Raw genomic sequence first — 26,645 nt, 5'->3', positions numbered from 1 at the left:
ATTCCTTCCTTCAGCTTCAGTTGTTCTTTTGTTTTGTTTTGTTTTCATCTACAACAGTGGAAGGAATGGTCATCCCTTAGCAGGATGGTACAAAAGTTACCCAAGATAATTCCCAAGGTAAGTCGTTATCTTCCACAAAATGAGGCTAATGGCATTATCCCCCTGGAATAATCCTTACTTTTAGTAGTAGCTCAACTAATTCTAGTTTTCTTCTTCTTCTGTTTTTCTTTTAAGAATAAACTTAAGATTTTGGGATAGTTTTAGAATTACAGAAAAATTACAACGAGTGGTAGTACACAGAGTTCCCATATACCCCAAACCGCGCTTCCCCTATTGTGAACATCTGGTAAATTTATCAAAATTTTAATAAACCAAGGTTGACATGTTAGTGTTAACTAAAGTCCACTTCTTATTCGGATTTCCCTTACATTTTTATCTAATGTCTCTTTTCTGTTCCAGGACCTCATCCGGGATAATATATCGCACTATTTGTCATGTTTTCTTGGGCTCCTTTTGGTTGTGACAATTTTTCAAATGCTTTATTGGTGATCTTGACAGTTATGGGGACAGTTAGAAGATCAGATATTTTGTAAAATGCCCCTCAATTGATATGAATGAGATGTTTTTCTCCCAGGATTAGACTGGGTTTATAGGTTTTTGAGAGGAAGATCACAAAAATACTTTTGCTTTTCCTTCCCTTCATTTTCCATCCATTTCTTTTTTCCTTTTTTCCTTCCCTCATATTTTCTTTTTTTCTTTTCCTTTATTTTCTAAATAGACTTCTCTTCCTCATTGCCCTGGGGAAAAAATTATTTATTTATTTATTTATTTATTTATTTATTTATTTTTTGAAATAGGATCTTGCTCTGTTGCCCAGGCTGGAATGCAGTGCTGCAGTCATGGTTCACTGCAGCCTGAAACTGCTGTGCTCAGGTGATCCTCCCACCTCAGCCTCCTGAGTGAGTGTTTATGCTCCTTTTAACCTAGTAAGTGTAATTGGATGTTCAGACATATCAAAAAAAAGGAAGTTAAAGGTACATACTCTAAAAAACATAAGAGTTTTACTTTGATGTGCTGAATCAGGTCCAGGCGGAACGTTTCAGGAAGTAGAAATAATTAGGAGGGTTAGGATTGTAAACATAAATAAATAATAATAAATAATCCATACTGAAACACTTGACAAAGTGTGTTAACGAAAAGCATTTATGAGAATGGACAAGTGAGAAAACTAATATTGGAAGCATCCTTAAGGTCTCGACATTTTGCATAGCTTTCTTACAGTATTTAAGTTTCACATCTTTATTAGCAGATTTATTGCCTAAATAAAATGTAAATTAATTTTTTTAACCCTGGGCAAAAGATGAAATACACTCAGAAAGTGGGATAGGTTTATTTGTTTCACGGGGTTGAGTAATAACAAAGACAATGATTTCTGGGTCTTGGTGTTGATTTCCAACACAGTCTGGCAGGCTTGGCAGTGTGAGGGACTTCATGTGTATTAAGCTCTGAAACTGCTAAGGCCTCCCTTCAAGCCTATTCTATTTTCCCATCAGGATTGTTGCATTTCTAAGCTTAGAGATCATCTATTGCATATCTGTAGTGTCCTTGGACTCTGAAAGTGTGAGTCATTGGTTACTCAAGTTTCTTGGGCTGGTTAATTTCATGTGTCATCTTGACTGGGCCACAGGGTGCCCAGATACGTGATCAAACTTTTTGAGTCTGTCTAGGAAGGTGTTTTAGATGTTTTATTTTCAATTCTTGTGGATACATAGTAGGCATATATAACTATGGGGCGCGTGAGATACTTTGGTACAGTCATGCACCGCATAATAATCACATCATGGAAAATTAGGTATTCATTCCCTTCAGCATTTAACCTTTGGTGGGAGGGGATTTTAGGATGAGATTAACATTTACATCGATGACTGACTAAAGCAGATTGTCCTTGCCAGTGTGGCTGGACCTTGTCCAATCGGTCAAATGTCTGAGAAGTACAAAGACTGACCTCCCCCGAGTAACAGAGAATTCTCCTGCCTGTCAGCTTTCAAACTGGGGCATAGACTCTTCCTGGTTCTGCAGCCGCCTCCCAGCCTTAGGACTTCACTTGGGAGATCATTTGGAGTTTCTACAGGTTTTGGACTTTTCAGCTTCTATAATTGCATGAACTAATTTCTTATATTAAGTCTCCTTCTGTCTCTCTGTGTGTGTGTGGGTGTGTGTATGGGTGTCTGCACACAGATTACATATAGATCATATGTATCTTTCCTGGAGCTATCTATCCTGTATCTCTCTATGCAGCGAGAGACTTGTTTTAAAGAATTGGCTTATGCAGTTATAGAGGCTGACTACACACATGCACACACACAGACACATCTTAATATGTGTATCTTTATTGGAGACATATGGATCTCATATCAAGTCTGTTTATCTGGAGACCCCTGACTATATAGGTATCTTCTCTACTTATGCACACATTGTGTAAATGGATTAAAGTCTTTTCCAAATACTCCCATGTCATAGGTCAGGACTATACCATTTGATTAGCATAAATTATGCTTCCATAACTTGTTTGAAAAGGAATGGCAGAATTCAGGCTTTCTGCTTATGTAATCAAATGGGAGTCATTTCAGTGATTATCTTCATTTTGTGCTCATTTACTTCAATTTAAATCAACCATCGTTAAGCTCCAACCCAACATCCGTGGGACAGGTTATTATCAGAAAAGGTTCTTGTGCAATTGCATTGAGCTGTGCAAAGAAAAACAACTCTTTTGAGGGCTTAGGGAGAGGGTCTGAACTACACAAGAGAGATATACAGGGACACAAGGTCAGAAGCACGTGGCCTTTGAGAAGCTGCTGAGAACTGAAGTTATATTTTTATAGCAAGAACAAAGCAAGCCTCTGTTTTAACTTTTCCTTATGCATTCAGAGCTTTGAAAGGCGAGACTTGTCAGGCACCAGGAGAGACATAAGTGCTTCTAGATCAGGGGTCAGCAAACTTTTTTCCTGCAAAAAGCTCTATTATCAGATTTTAGGCTTTTCAGGCCAGTCTCTGCCACTAATACTCAGCTGCACCATTTTAGCACAAAAGTCACAGTGGGCAATCCATACATGATACACAATGCACATGGCTGCATGTTAGTAAAACTGTATGTGTGGACACTAAAATTTGAATTCCTTATACACTTCACATGTCATGAAATATTCTTCTTTTGGTTTTTCTTTTGGAAGACTATTTACAAATGTAAGAATGATACTTAGCTTGTAGGCTGCATAAAATCAGGCAGCAAGCAGATCTGGCCCTTGGGATGTAATTTGCCAACCACTGTTCTGCGGTATCAGTTTCATTCATACTTCTTATGTGGTAATGTGCACCGAGAAAAGGAAAGACACCATTTCCCCCTCAGATGCAATACTATAGAAAGTGCTTGATTAAATTGACATATGTGCTAACATCTTATTCACATTGATGTTTAGCTAATTTATTTGTTATAACAATAATACAAAGAGTCCTTTTTACCTGTTACACTAAAAAAAAAGTGTATTAATATTTCATTTTACCCGTCTTTGAAAGGCACCAATGAAAACCAATTATTTTATATAACATTGCAGTTCTATCCAAATATGAAGTTCAAAAGGTGGCCTTGGAATTTATTGTTTATTTTTTCGAGACAGGGTCTCACTCTGTTGTCCAGGCTGGAGTGCAGTAGTGTGATCATGGCTCACCGCAGCCTCAACCTCCTGGGCTCAGGTGATCCTCCTACCTCAGTCTCCCAAGTAGCTGGTACTACAGGCGAGTGCTACCATGCCTAATTTTTTCTTTTTTTTTTTTTCTTTTTGTAATTTTTATAGAGACAGGGTTTCCCAGGCTGGTCTTGAACTCCTGGGCTCAAGCAATCCACCCTCCTCAGCCTCCCAAAGTGCTGGGATTACCGGCATGGGCCACCATGTCCAGCCTGGATTTTTTTTGAATGAGGTTTTTGCTTGGTTCTAGGGTGGCTCTCTGAATATATGTGAACCTCAGCCTCCTCATCACTAAATGAGGGGATTGGGCCAGTTCAGGTATGAGCAAACTTTTTCTTAAAAGGCCAGCCAGTAAATATTTGGGGAGCTGTACTATCTCTAGTGCAACTATTCAACTCTGCTGGTGTGGCACTCAAAAGACACTGTAAACAGAATATAAGTCAATGGGTGTGGCTGTGTTCCAATAAAATTTATTTACAAAAACAAGTGGAATCCGGGTTTGAAATATAGATTTCTGGCCCCTGATTTTGTTGGTGTTAAAATACCTTTGCAGACGGAGAAATCAGATGAATGTTGCTTCATAAAAATGGACCACCAAAGGAAACTTGGGAATGATATTTTTAACTTTCTAAGAAGTAGATTTTATCTACATTTTATAAATAAAATATTGGTGCATAAGAAGTGTTAGTTTCATGCAGTTACGTCAGTGGAGTCACCTATATGAATGATGCTTTCCTTATCTCAATTCTTCCATAAGTAGAATCACACACTCCATGGAATTTATATATTTCATAAAGATCAGTCAATAACCGGGAGGTCACTTATGGAGAAGAATTGCCTATAGTTATTTCATCTCTTATTTGACATATAGATTTTATGCCTGTTAAATGTTGTCAGTAAAATGTTGTCAGTGATGACAAAATTGAAGCATTTTCTCTCCTTCAATCAACATGGTGAGCTAAGTGTTAAATGGCAATTAAAATTATAACAAAATATAATATTACTGATGTGGAACCTTCATTTCTTATTTCATTATTTCTCACATTTACTATTCTAGGGAGAATAGCTCAGAGATATAGTAAATTCAGGCTACATTAAGCAAAATGTCTACTCATGGGAATCTCAGAAAATGTATTCGAAGCCTCCCTAGAAGTCTTGAGTCCTTGGCAGTGCTAACTTGCACAATTCCTGACCCAGTTCACCTTCAGTTAGGGATTTAAAGTTACTCTTCTTCTGAACAATGGCAGTTTCAATAGGAGGGCTTTTATGCTCTGTGCACACGTGTGGTTTTCTTGTAAATGGTTTGCTGCATGAAAGGCAATCTGGATTACTTTCGTTAGTCTTGTATTCCGAGGAAATCCTCTGGAGGGATTGCCGCTGTTGTAAGGAAAATGCACACACCACAAATTTATTCCAGGAAGTTGCTGAATTAACAAAAATTAAATCAACTAGGAAGAAAACCTTTTGCACAAATGAGCCCCAGCGGCAGATGACAGTCATCTATCAGCTTGGTGCACTGGCGCTTGCAGAACATTCCAGGAACGTGCCTCAGCTCACTGTCTTTTTCATCCTGCATTTTCCTTATGAAATAGCTCAGCATGAATGTCTTCAGGTGCTTCGGGCAGATGGTGTTGGAAAATCATTTTTCAAATTGCCTCCTCGAGAAAGTGGCACTTGTAAGAATTGCATTGCTGAGAACCAATCAGCAACCTGTGATGTTTAAGCTGCCTGTTAGAGTCCATTTTTCATCTAAAATGTGACTCATATTGGTTGGAAGGAGACAAAACAAACAAACAAAACAAAAAGTGCACATTATGCCAAATGTTGAAGTTTGAAATCCCTGACTTGGGATAAACTTTTCTAAAGATCAAATTCCATGTTTAGTTTAAAATCTTAAAATCAGTGAGTGTATTAGTCTGTTCTCATGCTGCTGATAAAGACATACCTGAGACTGGGTAATTTATAAAGTAAAAGAAGTTTAATGGACTCACAGTTCCACGTGGCTGGGGAGGCCTCACAATCGTGGTGGAAAATGAAAGGCACATCTTACATGGTGGCAGACAAGAGAGAATGAAAGCCAAGTGAAAAGGGAAACCCCTTATAAAACCATCAGATTTCGTGAGACTTATTCACTACCATAAGAACAGTATGGGGGAAACCGCCCCCATGATTCAATTATCTCCCACTAGATTTCCTCCACAACATGTGGGAATTATGGGAGCTGTAATTCAAGATGAGATTTGGGTGGGGACACGGCCAAACCATATCAGTGAGTGACTCAGGTTAAAATTTAGCAATCATAGATGTCCAGTTTTATTGCCAAATGACCTGAAGGAATAATTACCTGAAACTGTTAAATATGTATTTCGTTACTTTAATATCTGTCTCCTCAACTAGGTAAACATGAAATAAAGTCTCACACTTTGTAATCCTGGCATAGACTAGCAGGTGTTCAATAAATATTGGTTGAATGAATTTAAAAGTGAATACGTATTGCATTCAAATATTGAACTGTTTTCTCTTATTTTTATAAAACACTCAGTAAATATACATTTTAAGGATTTCAGTAGAAACTTTGAGTTGATATTCTTTTATTTTTAAAATGCTCCTCAGCTGGGTCTGAAAAAGGCTATAGTCATTTTTGATATACTAACATTTAGATCTATGAGTCAAATTTATACCAGTTCATTGTTCTCTTGTTTTATTCAGGGTCTGTAGCCATGCTAAAGGCACATAAAGGTTTAGGGTTCTGTTTTGCACTAATTTGTGAGACCCAAGGTTTGTTTTGTGCATAAAATACCTTGTGAGTATGCCACACAGATATCACATTTTCACCAGGCTAAACCAGCAATCATTGTTACCAAATGAAGCACACTTATGCCAAGACCTCAAGAGGGACATTTAGGAAACTTAAATCATTAGTTATTCATAAATTGTACATAATTTATTTAAAAATGTTTCACATAGCCTTTCTAAAATGTTAAGGGTAGCATCTGCTTATTAAAGAAAAATTAGAATATCAATAGAAAGAAGAGAAAATGGCCAGGTGCGGTGGAATAAAGTGAGTTAAAAATGAGAAGGGCTTAGAAATACTAATCTCTGTAATGGTCTGTGACATTAGAGAGAAAATGTAACCAGGTCTTAGTCATACTAAATGCAATGAAAGCAATGTAAATCTTGCAAACTCTATTTTCTGTAATTAAATAAATGTTGGTTAATATGAGATAACATCTTTAATATCAAGCACAAAGTATTTAATACATATCTTAATACATGTTTCACATGATTTCTTAAATTTGAAAAATATGAAAATAACTCGATATTGTAACATACATAATCAAGCCAAATATGCATCAAAAGTATGGCATTTTAACCTATCAAAATGGCTAAAGTTAAAAAGAAAGAAAATGTCAAAAGTTAGTCATAATGGAAGCAATTTTCATGCACAGCTGGTAGGAATATAAATTGCTACAAAAATTGTTGGGCAGTGTTAATTTGAACTGAAAACACACCTACTGTATAATACAAAAATTCTACTCCTAGGTCACAAGAAATAAGTGTGTATTCTCTACAAAAGACGTGAACAAGAATGTGTATAGGAACTTTGTTCATCATAGCCCCAAACTGAAAAGAAGCCAAATGTCTATTATTAAAATAAAGGAGTTGTTCTGTATTCTTAAAATGGAATATTATATAATAACAAAAATGAATGATTCCATGTAAGATTATGGATGGATGGCACAGATATAATATTAAATAAAAGAGGCTAGACACAAAAGAGTACATGTTATATGATTTCATTGGTGTAAATTTCAAGAGCTTTCACTAGTGGTCAAAACAGTGCTTAACTTCAGAGAATGTTGATTGGAAAGAAAAATAAGGGGTTTTTGGGTTGTGAAAAAGTTTTGTGTTTTATTCTTGTATTTGGTTACAGGGGTATATATGTACAAAAAAAATATCAAGGCTGGGTGTGGTGGCTTATGCCTGTAGTCTCAGCACTGTGGGAGGCTGAGGTGGGTGAATTGCTTGAGTCCAGAAGTTAGAGATCAGCCTGGGCAACATGGCAAAACCCCGTCTCTACAAAAATAAAAATAAAAAGTTATCTGGGTGTGGTGGTGCTTGCCTGTAGTCCCAGCTACTCAGGGTTCTGAGGTGGGAAGATCGTTTGAACCTGGGAGGTTAAGACTGCAGTGAGCTATGATTGCATGACTGCACTCCAGCCTGGGTGACAGTGAGACCCTGTCTCAAGAAATAAAAAAGAAAAAGAAAAAGAAATAAAAAGAGAAAAGAAAAAAAAATCAAGCTATACTCAGTTTTATTATAAGCTATAGTATAAGTAATACGTACTTTACCATATGTATTTTAGAATCCATCATTTTTAAATTGAATGTTTTCATACAACTATATTGGCTTGCTTCTCTACAAATTGGAAATCTTGCCATCACAACTTTGCACATCTCATCTGCATCAAAAGATAAAAGGTTTGAATGAAAGCAAGTAGATTTTATTTTTTGAAAGCTCTGAGATATCTGACTGCCCTCTTCAGTTCTCATTGACAGAAATAAGTCATTATTTCTGTATTATTGAAAGTGGAGCAACATATTTGCTTCCTCAAGCCTTTATTGTGTTTCCTGAAAGCCAGTTCAAGAGCTAAGAAATAATCCAATTACTACTCAGTGTTTGTGAGGAGCAGTTCATATCCATTACCACTGGAACATCATGTTCTTCTTTTTATAGGCTTTCGCCAGTGGAAAGACTGATAGAAGTGTGCAGAATGAGGGACTGTTATAGGATTTCCCTGAAGTTTCCTTTTCCTAATGAATACACTCCTTCATTGTAATAGATTGACCTTTGAACACTAATGTAAATCTTATGGCTGGGTATTTTAGTAATTGCTAGAACCTTACTAGTTGGGGTTGTTAATTCACCCTAAACAAGGACCACATGCAATTAATCTTTTTCTAATTCTTGACACCATGGTTTACAATTATTGATTCCTTTTTAAAAACCAGTTATATATCTTAGTCTTTTACAAATGGACACAAAACTGCAGGTCCCTTAAATGATTTTAGTGTCAGAAGAAAAGAGCCCTTAGTAACCCATCAAAGTTGGGTCTATAATGCTTAAACTCATTTACATATAAGAGTAGCATTAACTGTTAAAGCCAAGAGCATCCTTTGCAAGTAATATATGAATTAAACTATTCCATTCACCAAAACTACATTTGATCTGCCCCATCTTCTTGTATGCTTAGTTGGTAACTGACAAGGACAATTCAGGCCTGCCTTGTACCTTATGAATCAGAGCTGACAAGAACAGACGCAGTCCTGACTGCCATAACATTGTCTGTCACGCTGATATTCAACTTTCAGGACCAGGGACAGCAGAGAGCAGTCCTAGGAATCTTTACACAAACTCCCTTTGCCCTCTGAACAACTCTCTGAAACGAAATGCTATCTGCTTGTGGTCCAAGCCAATTGAAATATTATAATGCATTTCATGACTGAGGGATACTTTCATTTTATATTTTCAATTTCTCAATTCACTTATTTCTCCAGTGAAATGGATCCTTAAAAAAAATGTAACTTCCAGTAGGGCAGTAGTGGCAAATCCTGAATGAGAGGAAACGTGGAGACAAAAATTTAGTGTTTGCAAGATTCACACTGAACTCTCTCTTCACCGATCAGCTCCTTGCTGTCTTTGCTTGGTTTATGGTAAGCCTTCAGTTCATCTCTTGGACCTCATTTTAACATCCTTATTGATCTGAGCTCTCAGCCATTAGCTTGGTATCCTCATGGCCTTCTTGTCTCCTTTTCCTGCTTTGGTTCTTTAAACTTTTTTAGAACTAAAGTCTTCTGCTAGTCTTCCAACACCCTCCAACTGAATCCTAATAAGGAGCTCCATCCATTTTTTTTCTTCTTCTTGGCCATAGTGTCAGAGAACCGGCTCCTGAACACTGATATATAAATATCTTGTCTTTGAGCATGTTTTCTCTGCTTCCTGAAAATTTAGGGGAATATATCCTGAGAAAAAATACCTTTGGCACTATATATATTTTTAAGTTGAAAAATATCTTACAGCCAGGCACGGTGGCTCACACCTGTAATCCCAGCACTTTGGGAGGCTGAGGCGGGAGGATCATTCGAGCCCACGTGTTTGAGACCAGCCTGGGCAACACAGTGAAATCTTGTCTCTGAAAAAATAAAAACAAAAATTAGCCAGGAATGGTGACAAGTGCCTTTTGTCTCAGGTACTCAGGAGGCTGAGGTGGGAGGATCACTTGACCCTGGGAGATCGAGGCTGCAGTGAGTTATAGAGAGAGATTTTGTCTCAAAAAAAGTCTTCCAGTAAGCTTAATATACCAATTAATACTTTTTATCATTACTAGAAACATGGTAACCACATGATGAAAATATAAAGCATTAACATTTGTAAAATTTATCTTTTAAATGCCTATTTTCTCTTGAGTGTGCTCTACTAAAACCTTTGCCACCAACAATCCCACAAAACATCCCTTGTCAAAGTCGCCAATAATCTTCATATTGTTAAATCTAATGGCCAATTCTTAATCTTCAGTTTATCTTAATCTTCAGTTTAACAATATTTGAGAAAATTGATGTCCTTCAACTTACATAATATAGTTATTTTTAATTTATATTCTAAGAGAACACACTCTGTTGATTTTCTCCCTACTTTTGTGGTCAATTTTTATCAGTCTCCTTCATTTTGTCCTCTTCTCTCCCAATTCTAAATCTTGGAGTATGCCTCAGTATTTCTTGGGCAATTTATTCTTCTTCTCTTTTCACTGCCTTGATGATCTTACATAATCTCAAATTAAAATGTTAACTGGATGATGTTAACAGCCAAATTAAATTTCCTGCCCTGAAGTTACATTATGAGCCCTGAAGCCCAGACTCATAAATCTAACTTCTTTTTCAGCATTTTCACTTGAGTGTCTAGTAGGCAGCTCTCACTTACCAAGCTCCATATCAAACTCTTCATCTCCCTACCTGAAACCTGTTACTGGTTTTCATCAGCTGAGGAAATGACAGTTCTGCCTTGCCAGCTACTCAGACAATTGGTTCTGAGTGCCTACCCCCCAACTTTATGTGTTTCTTTCCCAACACTCTCACTTGCATCCTTCTTTAGAAGGACTGTCTGCTAAGGACTGCAGTTAGGGTATTGGAGGAGAGATTTGTTGCTGTCATGTAAGACATGCCTTTCACCTTCCACCATGATTGTGAGGCCTCCCCAACGACATGGAACTATGAATCCGTTAAACCTCTTTTTCTTTATAGATTGCCCAGTCTCAGGTGTGTCTTTAACAGCATCATAAAAACAGACTAATACACCTGGCTACTTTATTAATCAATTGTTTTCATGTGTGTCTTCTTATTAAAGTTTGCTTTTGGGGACCTGGCTTAAGACAGGTAGGTGTTACAAAATTGTTGTTAGCCTTATATGTCCAACATTTTTACGTAAAAATAACACAAGGCACTTTTTACAGTAGGGATTTGTTCTTTTATCTACCACTCTCATAAGACAGGAACAGAACCTGTAGCTGATTTTAATCTCAGAAGGCCAAAACCAGTTCCAAGCTATTTGCTGAAACATCTTTGTCTTTCTCATTTCTGTGGGCTTTCACAGATTAATGCATGTAGTATTCAATAAATGGTCAATAAGAACATATGACAATTCAAAATATATTTTCTGCTGTTAGAGTGATAGAGATTATGATTAATGCTCTAACTGGCTTGCAGTCGATGATTTTAAAATGCTAGCAAAACATGCTTCTTCTCCCCATAAAGGCAAGATGAATAGGTCACAGATTGAGAAGAAATCTGGTTCTTCAAAAATTCTTCTTGCTTCACCACCTTAGGCTTCTTCAAGTAATATTCACTACTGGGAGTGCCACGAGGTTGAAGTAGAACTTCTCTCTCATTCTTCTAATTAACTGTTTTATCATTCATTTTTTTATCTCTCCTGACCAATATGCAAGCTAAAGTATTGAAAGTAAAGAAAAAGAGATTTCATGGCCAGGAGCAGGCTCATGCCTGCAATTCTAGCATTTTGGGAGACTGAGGCAGAAGGATTGCTTGAGCCCAGGAGTCTGAGACCAGCCTGGGAAACATAGCAAGACCCTGTCTCTATTTTAAAAAAATAAGAAAAATGTGAACAATTAGAAAGGTACAAATAATACAAGACAAATTCTCATTGGGTTTTATATTCTCAGAAACATCACCATTTTTCTGGCAAAAATGAATGTGATATGTATGGTGAGAAGTACAATTTGTTCTCAGTGCAAGCTCAACTCTGTAATTTATGCTGATTATAAACAAAAGGAATAAGGGTAAGTTAAATCCCCAGAAAATCTCAAACCTAATTCCATTCAATAGTCTCAAACTCTATCTCAATATCTGCATGAGCATGATTATCAAGTAATCAAATTTACTAGATTCAATTTTGGCTGCTTTAATTTACACCTCTCTCTGACTAGCAACATTGCTCATAGTTAATGAAATGGCCCCAGAGGATGCAGACATAGAATGATGGTTTAAATTGACTACTAATGGATGCCTAAGAATGGAAGGGGCATGGGTTTTCAAGGTGGTTAAGCTATCGGCAAGAGCAAGCTGTGAGTGACATAGTAACAGCTGTCTGTATCAGGCTTGAATGAGAAGGCATTTGGACATGTTAGGTAATTATTTTATACTTGTGTCACTTTAGTAATACAGTTTAGCTGAGGAAGATGCTCATTTAGCAGACACATTGTAGCAGTTTTCCAGATTGGGTTGCCAGTCCCAGCAAGAGCTCCACATGTCTCTTTGCCTATTCTTTATTTCTTCATCTAGCAACACAAAACCACCATCCAACTTTTCGTCATTTTACACCTGGATTTTGCCATGGTTAAAACAGGGCTTCATTCAGTCAGAATAATCTGGATCACACAACAGATATTATTTACCAGTTCAGAAATCTACAGTCTCTCCACGTTATTTCTTAGAATGTCAAGTTTATTTCTTAGAATGTCAATCTATCATTCTCCTATTAAAGAGACTCATAGCGATGGAAACACTTTAATTTCAAACACAGATTTTCTTATTTCATATGGCCAGCCTTTGTATTGTTCTTGGCTTATCCTCTCCTATCTCCCATTCCCCCATTGTCAGGCTCTTTCTAATATTATCTCCTTTTGTGGAACACATTTTGGTGCTTCATAATTATTGTTGCTTGTTCAAATTTCACCTTCTAAGAGAAGCCACTCCTGTCTTCCCCTCCCAGCATCCACAAACCACACTTTGTGTCCCCAGAGGGCTTAATTTACTGTTTATATAACTGCCATAACTGAAAATTCATTATCTGTTTCAAACATTTTGGGTTTGCAGTGATAGTGGAACATGTATTAGTATTCTCATTAAATGAAAAATTTGGAACTGGAAGTCAGTAGAGTAGTCAAGGAGAGGAATATACTTAAATTTACCCACTTCAACTGCCTCTCTGCTTCTATTCTCAGTGTTTTATCATCAGTTTCTTTCTACAAACTTCCCTATTGTGGTGCTGGACTAACATAATTAAAATAGCAAGCACAGAATTAAGACATAATATAAAAAATTTGAGACATATGCAAATCAACTAAGTTCAAGTGTTGATTTTATCAGTGCTTCTTTTATGGCAAGCCTTGGGTGGTATCAAGGAATCTGATTTTTCAAAATAATGTAAGATAATTATAATGTAAGTTGCTCAAGCACACACTTCTAGAATCTCCAAAATAAAGAATAGGCTAATTTTAAATTGGTCCAACAATAGGGGAATGGTTATGCACATAATAATATATTAAATGCAGTGTTGTACGGTCATAAACAGATGTGGTTGTTTAAAATATAGCCACATTTAAAGATGCATGCATAAATACAAAACATATTGTAATATGTTTACTTTCCATATCACTAAGCAGTAGTTTATCATTTTATATTTTTATGGACATTTTTACTTGTTAGTTGTATTAGTCCACTCTCTTTTATAAAGAACTGTCTGAGACTGGGTAATTTATAAAGGAAAGAGGTTTAATTGACTCACAGTTCTGTATTGCTTGGGAGGCCTCAGGAAACTTACAGTCATGGCAGAAGGCACCTTCTTCACAGGGCAGCAGAACAGAGTGAATCCAAGCAGGGGAAACTCCAGACGCTTATAAAACCATCAGATCTCATGAGACTCACTCATTATCACGAGAACAGCATGGGGGAGACCGCCCCCAAGATTCACTTACTTCCACTTGGCCCTGCCCTTGGTGCATTTGGATCATGGAGATTGCAATTCAAGGTGAGATTTGGGTGGGGATACAAAGCCAAACTATATTATTAGTCAATCACAGCACCTAAGAATTTTTCTTAAAATCAGAACCATGGACATCTCCCTACCATCTCGAGAGGGCATTAGACAAATCCCTTGCATTGGCAACAGTTGTGTGGTCTTTACATTAAAAAGCGCAAATGGATCACACACATTTATTTATTTATTCCTACACCCAATGATAGTAAGATAATAAAATGATAAAGAGAAGAGCGGAGGGTGTATTTGAATAAATCACAGAAATTCTGAACACAGAAACACATATGGAAGAGTATTGGTATTGAGCATGGAAAGTGGGTGAATCCTTTATCTTAGACACTTGTAGAGAGTGATTAGGGCAAGGGGGAGGAAAATTATTTAACCCTGAGAAACTTGTAAATCAATGAAACAAGGTACATGATAGTTATAAGAGACACACAGGGAGGAAACAGAAGAAGAATAATTAAAAGATGCATATCAAATTATTGAGCCTCCATCTTTTTTCCTCTTCACCACATGGAATACTAAGTTAGTGCCTGGAATAGGAATGCAGAGATTTCTTCCCTAAATAAAGTAAATGTGACTACATACAAATTAAAACCATCTTCATTAAAAGGAAACCAGCAAGTAAGAAACCTGGGAGGCGGAGCTTGCAGTGAGCTGAGATCCAGCCACTGCACTCCAGCCTGGGTGACAGAGAGAGACTCTGCCTCAAAAAAAAAAAAAAAAAAGGAAACAATGAACTGGGAATGTTTATATTTGTAACATACACAAGTGACTAAATGTTTGTACCTAAAATACGTAAAGAATTTCTAAAAGTCAATATAAAAGGCAAACAACTCAATCTAAAAGTGGCCAGAGGATACAGACAGGTTTGTGGGAATGAATGAGCCTGATTAGTACTTAAGAAAATTTAAATTAAAAGAATAATACACTGTCCTGTAACTGAAACTATAAAAAGAGGAGGGGAAATTGTACACTAACCTCACAAAAGTGGTTATCTCTAGAAAAGAAATAGAGGTAGTAAATAGAAGGTAGAAAGAGGTCAACGGGGTGAGAGTTATATCTTTTGCATTATATTGTTTTAAGCAAAAACCTCTGAAGCTAAGCAAAAAGAAATAGGAAAGGATGGCAGGGAAGAGATGGGGAGGGAAGAAGAACTCAGGTAATTATAAAGATGCTTTAAAATTACAGTACTTTATGCCTTGTCTTCTGCCTCTTCATACATGAAAAGACTTTGTAGAATAAAATAATATGTTTATTAGGGTCATTTCTGATAGAACATGCCAATAGGTATGCTTACAAGATACCCTGTGATTGGAATCTACCTTTAAATAATAATTTTCTCTTAACATAAAGATGGAAATAGAAATGACTGTCTGCAAGCCTAGTTATACTATTTCCATAAAAGCTAACATTATCTATATATTTGCAGAATATATATATATTTTTATATATAGAATATATAAATTCCATGACATTCCAGAGGACTTTGCTTTGCTCACAGAATTCTGTAGTACAATATTTTGAATCCCACTATGCAAAATGCATTTAAAAAGCCAGGAAATATTTCTCCCAAAATCTATCACTATTCTTCTTAGCAGGATGTTTGCACAACATATTTTACCTCCTGTATACCATGATCCTTTGGGAGGGAAAGATCTAGGTGATCTGAATGATGTTTATCTACAAGGTCTGTAGAGAGATGTCTGGATCCCTTGACACTTTCTAGTGTCCTAGCTAATAATATAGGTACCAAGAAATACCTGCAAAACTCCACAGCAATGACTGAGAAGTCAAGTGAGAAATTTTGAAGGTCTGGGTGTGATAATTCCCACAAAAATAAGAGAGAATAAGGGCAAATGAGATGTAAAGAAGTGGTTTCAGTGAATAAACTGGAAGCTATTCACCTTTGTCAACAGAAAGCATATTTGAAGAGACAAAACCCCAAAGATTATGCTCCAAACTAGTTATTCTGTTTTTAAATGTCCAAATCTACTGTGGTATCTCCTTTATGGACATTGGTTTTAATTACTATTCACCTAGGGAACTGAAACTGAGTTTCCTAAATAAGAAAATATATCATTTTTGTTTTTAAGAAAAGCTATTTAATCTATCCTACAAGTAAGGGTAGATGAAGGAAATGCATTTACTCCATCTTACAATTACTTCATGTTTCATTAGGCTGCCCACAGGCATTCTGTGTTTATGGTCTGCTGCACTCTACAATAAAGCTATTATTCGTGAGCACTTCCCTGCTGGCTAACCACATTTTGGCTACTGCTTATGTTTATTTATGAGTCTCGCTTGGGAAAGGATGTGCAAAGTCTGATGGGAAGTCCTCACATGTATGTTGACACTTCTCCAGGCTTAGGCATCTCAAGAAGAGAAGTGGCCACAGTGTCACCAGTCTCCAGAATGAATTATGCAGCAAGACACATCATCGATAACCAGATAGAACACTCCCTCAATATTTAAAGGGCAATGGCAATGATGGAAAGAAGGAGACTGACATGATTCCAGTTCTGTGGGATCACTGGATTCAAGCAACATTGAGAAATAATTTTTCCGCTCAATCCTTACCAAGCAAAAATAATTATCAGGGAGAAAAAGCAGCATTATCTCTCCCAGGGAGAGTATGACATAAGATGTTGCCACTATTGTCTCTGCAGCTGAGGTTTCTACTTCCTGACCCTTGATTTCCTGCATAGGTAAAGAACTGTGTTAATTGGGGTTCTTCAAACAATAGGATATGCCAAAGAACTCTATCTTTCTATCTATCTATCTATCTATCTATCTATCTATCTATCTATCTATCATATATCATCTATATATCTTAGTCCATTTGTACTGCTATTACAGAATACCATATATAATTATAAACAATAGATTTTTTTTCTCACAGTTCTGGAGGCTCGGAAGTCCGAGATCAAGGTTCTAGAAGGTTTGGTGTTGTGTGAAGGCTGCTATTTGCTTCCAAAGCGGTATCCTGTTGCTGCACTCTCTGGAAGGGACAAACACTGTGTCTTCACATGGTGGAAGGGATACAAGGACAATAGTGTCAAATGCTGTGTGAAGTCTCTTTTATAAAGCCTTTAATCCCTCATAAGTGCTCATGACCTAATCACCTTCTAAATGCCCCACCTCTTAATACTATTGCATTGGAATAGTGTTGTTTCAACATAAGTTTTGAAGGAACACAAACATTCAAACGATAGCTCACTCTATCTATCTATCTATCTATCTATCTATCTATCTAATCTATCTATTTATATCTATCTAATCTATTGAAAGAGAGTGAGAAAGAGAAAAATTTACTTTAATGACTTGATTCATGTAATTGTGGGGTCTGGCACGTCTGAATTCCATAGGATAAGATGACAGGCAGGAAACTCAGGCAAGAGTTTCACAGATTCCTACTTTGCTGTTTCTCAGTGTGGAGGTTTATTCTTTGGACTTTCAGGATGAACCAAAGCTAGGCACTTCTGTATGCCAGTCAGCAAGGAATCGTTTTGTGGAGTGCAGAGCGTATAATACCCATTGAGAATTGATCGTAAAGAAATTTAAGAGGGTTCCTGTGCTAGTTATTAAGCATTTATCTCTCAGTTCCAAATCCACCATCTATATTCTCCATGGTGATAATGGGGCAAATGTCTTTCTCCTTTGTCAGTTGACTCTCTATTTAGTGCTAACAATAGGGGGACCTAGAAGATATTGGGAGACAGGAAGAGGTGAGAAAGAACTTACCACGTCCTGTAAGCTTGCTATTGCTGTCTCCTTCACTCCAGCAATGGCACTTAACCTGGCAATATCAGTTGGTTCCAGTGTCTATGTGTCTCACCTGCACACTTAGTGACCTTCGCCAGGCCAGCTTGTTTTTTAGCCCCAACATTCTTGCTCCACCACATGTTTGGGGTCCTGGACACTCCAGTAAGCTCTTCCTGAATCCACCTCTTAGAAAAGAGGTACTGGGTTAGATATGATAGCATTTATATTTTGTGCTATGACACTTACATATTCTGACATAAGCATGTGGAATTTCTTGCTATTTTATTTCCCAGGGTTAATTTTGTATATGTGTATGAAGACAAAAAATAGGATGTATTTTTTTGTTTGTTTATTGGTAGCTACCAAGATACCTAAGATTGATTGACCAGTATTTGTTGATGATATCAAATAACGTTATTTTACAAGGCATCTTTAAAAATGTTAGCTTTCTGAAACTGAAACATTTATTTAAGCCTCAGACAGATAACACACACTTGACCACCACCCCTCCCCCATTCATTTGTATCATCAATTAAAAGAGCTTAGAAAACATAAAACTTTAATGCTCATTTTAACTGAAGGCTTGTGGGCTAACAACCACAGTTTATAAATGGCACTTTGGTATTCTGAAGCTAAACATTACACGAAGTCTATGCATGGTGTTCAAAAGAAGGAATGATAAAGGTAGCTTTAAGAATGTAATATCAACTCCCAACATTTCTGACTGGCTTGAAAATCTTTCAAAAAATACGGCAGTTTTTTGAACTGTTCAATCATTAGGTTTGATTAAAGTGGCCCAATTTAGTTTTAGGAAGATACACATGACATTCTACATGTGGCTTGGAAGTTTTTGATTGAAAGGGAAAAAAAGGGCAAATCTCTTGATGTTCGATTTTGTTTTTTCTTTTTTTGAGACAGGCTCTTGCTCTGTTACCCAGGCTGGAGTATAGTGACACGATCACAGCTCTCGACTTCCCAAGCTCAAGGGATCCTCCCACCACAGCCTCCTGAGTAGCTGGGATCACAGGCATGTGCCACCATACTTTGCTAATTTTAAAAATTTTTATAGAGTCAGGGATCTTGCCATCTTGTCCAGGTTAGTCTCGAACTCTTGGCCTCAAGCAATCCTCCTGCCTCAGCCTCACAAAGTACTGGGATAGCAGGCATAAGCCACTGTGCTAGGTTGAAACTATTTTTAAATTTAAACAGTTTTATTTGTGGTAAAATACATATAAAATTTTCCATCTTAACAGTTCAGTAGTGTTAAGTGTAGGCATATCGTTGTGCAACCAATCTCTACAACTTTTTCATGTTACAAAACTGAAATTCTTTACCCGAATCAATAATTATCCAATCTCTTTTCACAACCCCTGGCCGCTACCATTCTGTTTTCTGTTTTTATGAATTTGATGACTCTAGATATCTCATGTAAATTGAATCATGACGTAGTTGTCTTTTTGTGACTGGTTCATTTCATTGAGCATAATGTCCTCAAGGTTCATCCGTGTAGTAGCATGTATCAGAATTTCCTTCCTTTTTAAGTGTGAATAATATTTATTTGTGTGTATACATCATATTTTCTTTATCCATTCATCTGTCAATGAATACTTGAGTTGTTTCCACTTCTTGACTGCTGTGAACAATGCTGCTATGAACATGGGAACACTGATACTTCTTCAGGACTCTGATTTCAGTTCTGTTGAACACATACCCAGATATGGAATTGCTGGATCATATGATAATTCAACTTTTAACTTTTGGGGGAACTTCCATTAAACAATAGCAACTACACCATTCCCACCAACAGTGCAGAAGGGTTTTACATTCCCACCAGCTGTGCAGAAGGGTTCCAATATTTCCACATCCTTCCCAACACTTATTTTCTGTTGTTTGTTTGTTTTAAACAGTAGCCATTCTAATGGGTATAAGGTGATATCTCATTGTGGTTTTGATCTGGATTTCCCTAATGACTGGTGATGTTGACTATCTTCCCCTAAGCTTGTTGGCCATTTTCATGTCATCTTTGGAGAAATGTCTATTCCAGGCCTTTGTACATTTTAAAATCAGAGTATTTTGTTGTTGCTGTGGTTAAATTGCAAGAGGTTTTTTGTTGTTGTTGTTTTGTTTTTTAGTATCCTGGAGAGTAACCCCTTATCAGATATCTGATTTGCAATTCTTTTCTCCTATTCATACATAGGTTGCTTTTTCACTGTGTTAATTATGTTCTTTGATGCACAGATGTTTTTACTTTTGAAGTAGTTTAAATTACCTATTTTTCTTTTTGTTCCCTGTAAGAAACTATTTTTAAGAAATTAGGAAACATCTCAAGATGAAGTCATTAAGCCAAGCTGAATGAAGACAAGAAGTTGTTTCACTGATTTGGTTGCATAACATGTTTGAGTCTTCCTCCTAGTGGGTGAGTATGGAAACTACTGACAGTACAATGTTCTCAAACTAGATTCAGAAGATTCCCAAAACATTCAGTTCTTCTATTCTCTTATCTCAAGCAAACACTAAATTTTCGTTGTTGGTTCAACTCAGGAAAAGTTACATTGTCAAATTTGTTTCCACACAGGTGTCAGAAACAAAACCCCAAAACTATGTACTCTAAATTTGCATTTTGTTATCTATGAGTTCAATTTAAAAGTCAAAGTAATGTTACCATGAGTAAAATGTTCACAGTGAGCAAGAAAACAAAATCAACCACCCCTCATACTAAATCAAAGTGGCAGAGATGATTTAGGTAATTATTTTTAAACTGAACATCTCTCTATCATAGGATATAACCATGCCAGAGGGTCCATTTGGAAGTGGCCCAGAAGAAACATGCCATAAAGCCAGAAACTGTAATTCAAAAGTTCTAAATGAAAATGCTCAAGTTTCATTGAGGCAAGAGGCTTTGGGTGTGCAGTTGCAATACAAGCAGCTGTTTTTGTCGCTCAGCCTTAAGCCTGGGTTTGTTTCTTTCTTTTCTTCTCTTTCAATTTTTTTTTTTTTTTTTTTTTTTTTGAGACAGAATCTCATTCTGTCACACAGGCTGGAATGCAGTGGCACTATCTCAGCTCACTGCAACCTCCCCCTCCCGGGTTCAAGCGATTCTCATGCCTCAGCCTCTCGAATAGCTGGGATTACAGGTGCCTACCACGACACCCATCTGATTTTTGTATTTTTAGTAGAGATGGGGTTTCACCATGTTGGCCAGGCTGGTCTCGAACCCCTGACCTCAGGTAATCCACCCACCTCGGCCTCCCAAAGTGCTGGGATTATGGGCATGAGCCACCACACCCAGCCTGAGTTTGTTTCTAACATGTCAGGTGTCAATGTCTGGTGTCACCTCTAAAAAATGCTGTTTGAATATAAGCTGCAGTTGGGTCTTTGAGACTTTCTTTTGAAAGGATGCTGGTTAGCGTGTTTTTCCTCCTCTTCTCTGGGTAACACAAATAATGAGCTGTCACTGATAAAGTCCCAGACACCAATTAAATTTCCAACAGTTGCCTATGACATCTCCCTTCACAGGGGGCCTCTGAATTACGTGTTGTCATAGTAAGAGCCTATGATCTTGGCCATACTGCCTCAGCTCCTGGCTCTCGTATTGCCCTTAAAAGACCAATGCTTGCTTGTGTTTCATCTTTCCTTATGCAGTTTTGGAGCATGCATTATGAGTGGCTGATTTTCAAGAGGACATGAAGGTACAACAAATGGTGAGTGTCCTGTGATGGAGGTTCCTGTATTTTGAATTACTCTTTCTATCTGGATTCTACTTACATAACACACACACACACACACACACACACACACACACACACACACATTCTTTTTAGCTATTGGAAAAAAAATGACCTCTATACTATTGATTCCTCCATAATTTTCCAGCCCTTACTAATATTGTGTTTATGGGACAAAATGACTATTGCCTCAGTCTTGCAAACAAAAAGACTATGAACTTTATGTAGTAGAGTTTTTGTGCACGGCTTATTTAAAATATTTCCTCCTCCTTTGGTCAATTCTTTGGGAACTACATTATTCTGTTCCTTGTGGTCCTAGTTAGACTGTCAGTCCAGGTAGGGGATTTAGGGTTAGTTATAAGGTTGATATGATAATGGTTATAAAGGGTTGCCCTTTGGGTGATTAAAGAACATTTTACTAGGAAGATGTCTATTTGTACCTCCACAATTAAACTATAACATGTTTGGCCAGCAGGGATTTGCAAATTTTTAACTGGTAAATCACAAGGAGTACTTAATTTCATGCTTTTATTAGAAAGTGCCTACAGAAGGAAGAAGGTAACAATAACCCGGTAGAGCACCATACCCACTAAAGATATTGGTGCCCTGAAATTGAGTACCATGTGGACATGCAGACATGCATCAGAAGCTACTTCCAGGCAGTACATTTCCAGCTGGGTAGTGTTTATCCACTATCTTAAGAAAAAATAACTGCAAAAAGTGTTTTCCTTGTAAGTCCAAAGAGAACCAGTAAATACTTTTTTTTTTTTTTTTTTTTTAATTTATTTATTATTATTATACTTTAAGTTGTAGGGTACATGTGCATAACGTGCAGGTTTGTTACATATGTATACTTGTGCCATGTTGGTGTGCTGCACCCATCAACTCATCATTTACATCAGGTATAACTCCCAATGCAATCCCTCCCCCCTCCCCCCTCCCCATGATAGGCCCCTGTGTGTGATGTTCCCCTTCCTGAGTCCAAGTGATCTCATTGTTCAGTTCCCACCTATGAGTGAGAACATGCGGTGTTTGGTTTTCTGTTCCTGTGACAGTTTGCTAAGAATGATGGTTTCCAGCTGCATCCATGTCCCTACAAAGGACGCAAACTCATCCTTTTTGATGGCTGCATAGTATTCCATGGTGTATATGTGCCACATTTTCTTAATCCAATCTGTCACTGATGGACATTTGGGTTGATTCCAAGTCTTTGCTATTGTGAATAGTGCTGCAATAAACATACGTGTGCATGTGTCTTTATAGCAGCATAATTTATAATCCTTTGGGTATATACCCAGTAATGGGATGGCTGGGTCATATGGTACATCTAGTTCTAGATCCTTGAGGAATCGCCATACTGTTTTCCATAATGGTTGAACTAGTTTACAATCCCACCAACAGTGTAAAAGTGTTCCTATTTCTCCACATCCTCTCCAGCACCTGTTGTTTCCTGACTTTTTAATGATCACCATTCTAACTGGTGTGAGATGGTATCTCATTGTGGTTTTGATTTGCATTTCTCTGATGGCCAGTGATGATGAACATTTTTTCATGTGTCTGTTGGCTGTATGAATGTCTTCTTTTGAGAAATGTCTGTTCATATCCTTTGCCCACTTTTTGATGGGGTTGTTTGTTTTTTTCTTGTAAATTTGTTTGAGTTCTTTGTAGGTTCTGGATATTAGCCCTTTGTCAGATGAGTAGATTGCAAAAATTTTCTCCCATTCTGTAGGTTGCCTGTTCACTCTGATGGTAGTTTCTTTTGCTGTGCAGAAGCTCTTTAGTTTAATGAGATCCCATTTGTCAATTTTGGCTTTTGCTGCCGTTGCTTTTGGTGTTTTAGACATGAAGTCTTTGCCCATGCCTATGTCCTGAATGGTACTACCTAGGTTTTCCTCTAGGATTTTTATGGTATTAGGTCTAACATTTAAGTCTCTAATCCATCTTGAATTAATTTTCGTGTAAGGAGTAAGGAAAGGATCCAGTTTCAGCTTTCTACTTATGGCTAGCCAATTTTCCCAGCACCATTTATTAAATAGGGAATCCTTTCCCCATTTCTTGTTTCTCTCAGGTTTGTCAAAGATCAGATGGCTGTAGATGTGTGGTATTATTTCTGAGGACTCTGTTCTGTTCCATTGGTCTATATCTCTGTTTTGGTACCAGTACCATGCTGTTTTGGTTACTGTAGCCTTGTGGTATAGTTTGAAGTCAGGTAGCGTGATGCCTCCAGCTTTGTTCTTTTGACTTAGGATTGTCTTGGAGATGCGGGCTCTTTTTTGGTTCCATATGAACTTTAAAGCAGTTTTTTCCAATTCTGTGAAGAAACTCATTGGTAGCTTGATGGGGATGGCATTGAATCTATAAATTACCTTGGGCAGTATGGCCATTTTCACGATATTGATTCTTCCTATCCATGAGCATGGTATGTTCTTCCATTTGTTTGTGTCCTCTTTGATTTCACTGAGCAGTGGTTTGTAGTTCTCCTTGAAGAGGTCCTTTACATCCCTTGTAAGTTGGATTCCTAGGTATTTGATTCTCTTTGAAGCAATTGTGAATGGAAGTTCATTCCTGATTTGGCTCTCTGTTTGTCTGTTACTGGTGTATAAGAATGCTTGTGATTTTTGCACATTAATTTTGTATCCTGAGACTTTGCTGAAGTTGCTTATCAGCTTAAGGAGATTTTGGGCTGAGACAATGGGGTTTTCTAAATATACAATCATGTCATCTGCAAACAGAGACAGTTTGACTTCTTCTTTTCCTAACTGAATACCCTTGATTTCTTTCTCTTGCCTAATTGCCCTAGCCAGAACTTCCAACACTATGTTGAATAGGAGTGGTGAGAGAGGGCATCCCTGTCTTGTGCCAGTTTTCAAAGGGAATTTTTCCAGTTTTTGCCCATTCAGTATGATATTGGCTGTGGGTTTGTCATAAATCGCTCTTATGATTTTGAGGTACGTTCCATCAATACCGAATTTATTGAGCGTTTTTAGCATGAAGGGCTGTTGAATTTTGTCAAAAGCCTTTTCTGCATCAATTGAGATAATCATGTGGTTCTTGTCTTTGGTTCTGTTTATATGCTGGATTATGTTTATTGATTTGCGAATGTTGAACCAGCCTTGCATCCCAGGGATGAAGCCCACTTGATCATGGTGGATAAGCTTTTTGATGTGTTGCTGAATCCGGTTTGCCAGTATTTTATTGAGGATTTTTGCATCGATGTTCATCAGGGATATTGGTCTAAAATTCTCTTTTTTTGTTGTGTCTCTGCCAGGCTTTGGTATCAGGATGATGTTGGCCTCATAAAATGAGTTAGGGAGGATTCCCTCTTTTTCTATGGATTGGAATAGTTTCAGAAGGAATGGTACCAACTCCTCCTTGTACCTCTGGTAGAATTCAGCTGTGAATCCATCTGGTCCTGGACTTTTTTTGGTTGGTAGGCTATTAATTATTGCCTCAATTTCAGAGCCTGCTATTGGTCTATTCAGGGATTCAACTTCTTCCTGGTTTAGTCTTGGAAGAGTGTAAGTGTCCAGGAAATTATCCATTTCTTCTAGATTTTCCAGTTTATTTGCGTAGAGGTGTTTATAGTATTCTCTGATGGTAGTTTGTATTTCTGTGGGGTCGGTGGTGATATCCCCTTTATCATTTTTAATTGCGTCGATTTGATTCTTCTCTCTTTTCTTCTTTATTAGTCTTGCTAGTGGTCTGTCAATTTTGTTGATCTTTTCAAAAAACCAACCCCTGGATTCATTGATTTTTTGGAGAGTTTTTTGTGTCTCTATCTCCTTCAGTTCTGCTCTGATCTTAGTTATTTCTTGCCTTCTGCTAGCTTTCGAATGTGTTTGCTCTTGCTTCTCTAGTTCTTTTAATTGTGATGTTAGAGTGTCAATTTTAGATCTTTCCTGCTTTCTCTTGTGGGCATTTAGTGCTATAAATTTCCCTCTACACACTGCTTTAAATGTGTCCCAGAGATTCTGGTATGTTGTATCTTTGTTCTCATTGGTTTCAAAGAACATCTTTATTTCTGCCTTCATTTCGTTATGTACCCAGTAGTCATTCAGGAGCAGGTTGTTCAGTTTCCATGTAGTTGAGCGGTTTTGATTGAGTTTCTTAGTCCTGAGTAGTAGTTTGATTGCACTGTGGTCTGAGAGACAGTTTGTTATAATTTCTGTTCTTGTACATTTGCTGAGGAGTGCTTTACTTCCAATTACGTGGTCGATTTTGGAGTAAGTACGATGTGGTGCTGAGAAGAATGTATATTCTGTTGATTTGGGGTGGAGAGTTCTATAGATGTCTATTAGGTCTGCTTGCTGCAGAGATGAGTTCAATTCCTGGATATCCTTGTTAACTTTCTGTCTCGTTGATCTGTCTAATGTTGACAGTGGAGTGTTGAAGTCTCCCATTATTATTGTATGGGAGTCTAAGTCTCTTTGTAAGTCTCTAAGGACTTGCTTGATGAATCTGGGTGCTCCTGTATTGGGTGCATATATATTTAGGATAGTTAGCTCTTCCTGTTGAATTGATCCCTTTACCATTATGTAATGGCCTTCTTTGTCTCTTTTGATCTTTGATGGTTTAAAGTCTGTTTTATCAGAGACTAGTATTGCAACCCCCGCTTTTTTTTGTTCTCCATTTGCTTGGTAAATCTTCCTCCATCCCTTTATTTTGAGCCTATGTATGTCTCTGCGTGTGAGATGGGTCTCCTGAATACAGCAGACTGATGGGTCTTGACTCTTTATCCAGTTTGCCAGTCTGTGTCTTTTAATTAGAGCATTTAGTCCATTTACATTTAAGGTTAAGATTGTTATGAGTGAACTTGATCCTGTCATTATGATATTAACTGGTTATTTTGCTCGTTAGTTGATGCAGTTTCTTCCTAGCCTCAATGGTCTTTACATTTTGGCATGTTTTTGCAGTGGCTGGTACTGGTTGTTCCTTTCCATGTTGAGTGCTTCCTTCAGGGTCTCTTGTAAGGCAGGCCTAGTGGTGACAAAATCTCTAAGCATTTGCTTATCTGTAAAGGATTTTATTTCTCCTGCACTTATGAAACTTAGTTTGGCTGGATATGAAATTCTGGGTTTAA

The 26,645-nt window shown here is 37.4% G+C and overlaps 1 protein-coding gene across 1 annotated transcript in view; it reads left to right on the top strand.

Moving 5' to 3' along the window:
* Positions 1–20,231, top strand: part of LOC105478088 (steroid sulfatase) — a 428,088-nt gene extending 407,857 nt beyond the window's left edge. Inside the window, exon 12 of the mRNA XM_071089045.1 lies at positions 20,136–20,231. The gene's annotated coding sequence lies outside the window, so the exon portion shown is untranslated. The remainder of the gene's footprint in view (positions 1–20,135) is intronic.
* The last annotated feature ends 6,414 nt before the right edge of the window (positions 20,232–26,645 follow it).

Source organism: Macaca nemestrina, chromosome X (genome assembly GCF_043159975.1).
Source record: "Macaca nemestrina isolate mMacNem1 chromosome X, mMacNem.hap1, whole genome shotgun sequence".
NCBI classification, from domain to species: domain Eukaryota; kingdom Metazoa; phylum Chordata; class Mammalia; order Primates; family Cercopithecidae; genus Macaca; species Macaca nemestrina.
This window is presented reverse-complemented; position numbering and strand designations above follow the sequence as displayed.